This window comes from Trachinotus anak, unplaced genomic scaffold, assembly GCF_046630095.1.
Source record: "Trachinotus anak isolate AG129_WGS33_773 ecotype Australia unplaced genomic scaffold, CSIRO_AGI_Tana_v1 ptg000018l, whole genome shotgun sequence".
Classification (NCBI taxonomy): Eukaryota; Metazoa; Chordata; class Actinopteri; order Carangiformes; family Carangidae; genus Trachinotus; species Trachinotus anak.
The window spans coordinates 9,167,753-9,173,793 of record NW_027273869.1 but is presented as its reverse complement, the minus strand read 5'-3'; positions in this window follow the sequence as shown (position 1 = coordinate 9,173,793).

Sequence of the window (6,041 nt, the reverse complement as noted above, 5' to 3'; positions counted from 1 at the left end):
AAAAACTTCTGCCAACCATGAGTCTTTTCCCTCCAACAGGACCCTCAGGACTCAGTCCTGGGATCAGCAATATCACCACTTTTTGGGGTGCATACATCTTGTTGCCATGAAGCCATAAAGATGCATTGTAGTCAGTCTTTCTTATTATAATGACAACCCTTATCTGTTTTTGCTCATTTGCAGTTCACATGCTTATGTCCCCAATGTAAAATAATGGATGTGAGCAAATGCTGTATTATTGGGCTATAAAATCCTCAAATGGTTCTTAACAGCCTGATGCGTGCTCAGTTTCTTTCAAGCATTTAAAGATCTTAGAATGAGTTCGACCCTCAATTCTCCTTTATATAAAATCACTTTTAGTATAAGTTTCCAGGGCATAATTGTTCCATCTCTTTAATAAGCTACCGAGTTAAGAAACATATTAACATTAGGTTAGGCTAAGAAACTGGATCAACACATACACACATTCACAAGCTTTGGCCCATAGCACAACATTAGTGAAATGCTTGTTGTTTCTTGTTTTCTGTACTCTTTTCATCTTTATTCATGACCTGTGTTCTTTCTGATGCACTTGGTGAAAAACCTTGTGTCTTAAGAGTACTTTATGAATAAATTTCACTGTCTTTAACAAGCACATCCGCTCTTAATAACCTTTTGACTTTCCGTTCTGTTCTCCATACTTGCCTTGTTAGAAAGGCTGTGGCAAAGGTCCAGAAGTAATTCAAGAAAGACATTGCCCCAGTAACCTTTCTCACTGATCCTCCCTTTTGCAGCATTACTGTTCTTTTTCACTGTTTGAAGAAGTATCCATGACCTTGTGAGAGTCAGCTGCAATAGAATGACATTGGATCTTTGATAGTCAGAAAGCAAAGCAAACAGAGGTTTTTTTAATTTGCCAGACATAACATGCAAAAGTAGGTGGTATCACAGAATAATGCTAAATACCTGAATACTACTGTTGACCATGGGCTTGGTCAAAAGAGGCTGTGTAACAATGGGGAAATGAATCCCTTGCAAGAGTAATGCATGCTAATCTCGCATAATGAGATCAGTGATACAGTCAAAACAATATTTGTTTGGCACTTAACCCGGCTCCAGTCTCAAGTGGCTTTACAACAACAACATTTAAAAGCAATAAATCAAAATGATGGATGAACTCATGAAAGGACTGAATGCTGAGGACCTTTACCAGTATGAAAACAGCTTTCATAAGGTCTTCCTCCCAGATAATTCATGTGTCTCAGTATTTAGGGCTGCAAGCACGTCATCTTTTGGGTGAAATTTGTCATTTCTGATGAGGAATGTGGCACCCCATTTCTCTGGGAGGGGGTTGGAGAGGGCAGACACCAGGTTGTTCAAATACTGGATTAATAATTCAAACTGGAGCGTGCTCTTTTAACTTCAGTTGCTGCTACTTGAAATGTTATGTTGTCGAAAGTGGGCTAACTTTTGCTTTGTTTGGCTCAGACACAGCATGACCATTCACATAATTGATTTGGCATATGTTTTTACACCGGATGCCCTCCCTAATGCAACCCTGGATTCAAGCAGTCAGGGATCGAACCACCACCCTGCTGTACCACCTGAGCCAGAAACTCACCGCAGCTAAGAAGTGACAGTGAGTGGTTAAAATCTCGGTAGGCAGGCCGGCAGACAGAAAAAGTGATTATAGCTCCAACTAGCAAGTACTTTCCTTGTATATTAATCTGTTGATGATTTTTTTTTTTTTTTTTTTTTTTGCTTAATACCTGAGTCTGTAAAATGTAAGATGATGCTTAAAAATGCTCTCTACAACTCCAAGAGTGATGACTTCTAATTTTGTTTTGTTTGTTCAATCTGTTGATTGACAGTTGATTAATCGTCTAATCATTACTGCACTTTTCTTTCCTGGTCATGAACTATCACTTTTTTTTTTCTTTTTTTTTTTTTTTTTAATCTCACTTGAGTTTGCAGGTCTGAGGTTTCAAATCCAACTTCAACATCATTGGTGCGGTGTATAATTTAGGTTGATTATGTGATGTGAGGTGTGCTGATGTTCCTTGAACGTCGGCACTCTCCTTGCTTAAGACACTCATCATGTTCTGTTCATAGCAGTATTGTGGATCTTTGAAGTTCCCACAGCAATACAGATCTAAATATATCACTTTAAAAAACACAGCTTTAATTGTTGAAAATATATAATCTCCATTGCCATAACACTGCCCAGAGGGGGCAGTGTGTCGCTGTGCGGGGATGTTGAGCCCCGGGTCAGAGGGAAACTGCAACATTTATCCCCTATTACATCACCTCTCCTCCTGATGAAGTGCACTGAGTGCTTCAGGGGCATACTAATTCGCCTGATGTGGATTAGCTCCCCATATCTGCCATTCAACACAATAACAGTAATTTGGCAGAAAGGTAACAATAAGTCTAGACCCAACTGCAGGTACCCAGTCAGCTCAGAAGCTGATTTAAGATGTCTGCCAGTGAAGACAAAGAACGAATACAGCGTGGCAGTTAACATGTATCTGAGCACATGTCATTGTAGACACTGAAACTATGTAACACTGAAGCATAAGAGAGACGCTCTGAAGTTTTAACATTTGCTTCACATAATGTTTATGAGCATTTTTTAAATTTGAAATACATACTTGCATGAACTCTATCTTAGGCTATTAGATAATTTATACATCAGTTTGCAGCCTGTTTAATGGAAGGTTAAACATTTTCTTAAAATGATGCACAACACAATTTGCAATGAGTACTGGCAGTCAGAGCTCCGGGGGTTTGATCTGTGTCACAAAAGCAGACGCACAATTTTTGAGACAAGAGAAACATATTCATTCCACAGTCTGTGTGAGTGAATGTCTTATTCAGCATTTCAATTTCAAACATGTTTGTTTCTAGTGCAGATTCTAATTCCCACTCATCATTGATATTCACTCTTGAAAGCAAATAGTTCAAGGAAACATTTGGGTCCACAGAGAAATGCCTTACTTACTGAATATTCTGCATTTTCAAGAGGCGGCATCTGACTCAGAAAAACACCCTGTCACCGGTTACTTCATGAGCTCATGTGGGGCTCAGTGCCTCTCTTAGACTTTTTGTCATGCCTGCAGTGGGGACCATTACAAACCTGATTTATTCGGCATGCTGCTGTGAGCACACCCATCTGTGAGATGCCTGTAAAACTGATTCGTGCAAAGGATCAATTTCCATCTGATGGTTCTATTTGTCTGTATTCTTGCACGCTAAGAATAACTGTTGCAAGAAATGTGGAATGAGATCTCATTTTCCGCATGGATCCATCATATGCTGCATGCGTTGGCATGATATAGTATCATTATTGTACATCAGCCATCTAATTTTAGTTATGTTTCTCTACCGAAATACAAATTGCATCTTCTGCTTCACTGCATGGTGTCCCACTTCCAACCACAGACATTTTCAGGATTTGTTATTTATTTAGTGTCATCTTTTTAAAAGAAATATTGATTTTATTGTATATGCAGATATTTATGCGTGAGCAATAGAGAACTGGGCAAACAAACTTAAAGACAGACAATTCATTCAAGTTCTATTTGCTGCTTTCTTAGTGTATTAGCATCCTTAAAATGCAGGTTGTATCTGTGCTCTTGTCTTTTGTCTCACTCCCTCTCTCCCCTCCAGTGCCAACTTCAAGCTCTTGGAGCCCACATGCAATACCAAGAAGAATTCTAAAACCAAGATGTCGGGTTTATTTTCACTCTCAGAAACATGACAGATGAAAAATAGATGGAGAGAGAAAACATTCTAGGCAGCGGCGACAGCTTTGAAACCTTGGAGAGCCCACTGCAACCAATCTCTGCTTCACAGGCGTGCAGTGGTGCACTCTGGGAAGTCAGGATGGTGCACTGTTGTTTCAGGAGGAGAGAGAGGGAGAATGAGAGAAAATGGCAGCAAATGAAGTTGGCGGGCTGTGGAGTATTGTTCCCTCCTGCTCACAGTAATGAACAGGCCGTTGGAACAGACTGGGAAAATTGGTCCCCGGTGGTCCCGAGCCCCCTTTCTCATCTGTCAGGTGTGTTCACTGCACATGGAAACGCACACACATACCTATGGACGAACATGCATGAAGACTGTCTGCATGTGCTGGCGTACACTCAGACAAGCACCCGTTAAAAGAAGTCTTAACACTACAACACACTGTACTCAGCAGGGGTTGTCCTCTTTCATCCCTGTGTGTCAGTATTGGGGGATACCCAATGCCCTTTCACATTCAGTTACATTGCCCTTATACTAGTCTTGTCGTTACCACAGATTGAGACAGATGATAGTACACAAGATCAGCTATTAGGACTTGTGTTCAAACATTACTTTGCTCCTCTCTCGTTTATTTGTGCACTACACATCTAAAGAGCAGTGTGCATTGACTGAAGCTACTTGCTGTGCCATAAATAGTTTGTTTAATGCTCATCCATGAAGAATAATAGAGAAATCTAAAACATACAAGGTTTAATAAAAAGAGGGTTGAGGGTCCCCCTTTTAAAGAGTGGTGTGATTTGACTGAACAAAATGAGTTCATGAATAACTAATTTTGTATTAACTTCCCTTCCATTTTATCTATTTATTTGTGCTGAAGCAGAAAATAAAATATTAATGACATGGCTTCTCAAATATGTATTATCCAGTCATGTTCTCTGCTCATTTAATCTCTTAGTTTTAACAAAGTTTAAGTCCCACTGTTCTGAGCTGTATTCCATACAGGGTGGGTCATTAGGGACCAGTGATACAGCTGATATTCTGAATGAGCACATGTATTTGTAAGTTCTTATGCTGTGCTAGCTCAATAAAAGGATAAATGGATGTTTGAGCTACTCACAGCTAGCTAGCCCTGAATGGGACATGGATGGAGATACTGAATAAAACATCATTGCTGGGTAATAAAGCTTTGGAGAGACTGTCACTTGTGAATAGTTAATGTATATTTTGTGAACCACTTTCACAAAAGGACTTCTGTCTTAAAACACAAGAACACCAGTGTAAGAAAGGGATTAAACGGTGTCTATCTGCTTTAATGTAACATACAAGCATTAGTATGTCTGGATAACTTGCTTGCTATCTACAGTTATAACCTGGTGTTATTCCATGAAATGTGGTTTGCTAATTACATGCCCCTTGCCTTTGGAAATAAGTTACAAGAAAACTAATAATCCCAGTTCAGGACTGGAAAAACCGCCCTGTGGGGGCCAAGTGCTAATAAATCGAAGTATATCAGAGTAACAAAATTCTGGTTGGGCTTTTTATTTGGTTTGGAGAAGTCCTCACCTGAAAAACTTGAAACCAATTTACGTCATGTTACATTTGCCAAAATCATTCTCCCTCATTGTCCAGTCAATCAGTTGGAGACAGATGTTTCAACCAACTCACTGAGTTTTAGCATTAGTTTACACTAGCTAGCTATAGTTGATAAACTCTTAATCTCACTTGACAAAATTCATGGTTGCTGCCTAAAAATGAGAGATCTCCTCTTTTTCTTAACCTATGTATGAATTCAAAGAACAATTGTTTCAAAAATTACTAAAAATTATGAGTAATAAATCTGACAAATTATCATTTTAAACCACAAAAATGTGAGAACGGAAAGCTTGAAGTCTCAACAGTAACTGCGGGGTTTAGTGATCGGTCAATTGTACACACTCCAGCCACTCCCTTACCAGTCAGTGTCGTCCTCTCTGACACATAATAAACATTAATCTTTCTTGAGAGGTGTTTGTACCAGTTTTTGTTTCTTCCCCAGAGAGCAAAAGTGCTAACCCCTTAAGAATTCATTTAAACTTCAAATGTACTCAGCCTTAAGAGGATGAGCCTGAGTCATACAACTCTGTTTCCAAAAAAGTTGGGACACTGTATAACATGTAAATAAAAGCAGAATGCAATGATGTGCAAATCATGTAAACCCATATTTGATTGGAAGTAGAACAAAGAAAACATATTGCGTTGAAATGCTGAAATTTTATTGTTTTATGAAAAATATATGCTCAATTTCAATTTGATACCAGCAAGACATTTCAAAAAGTTGG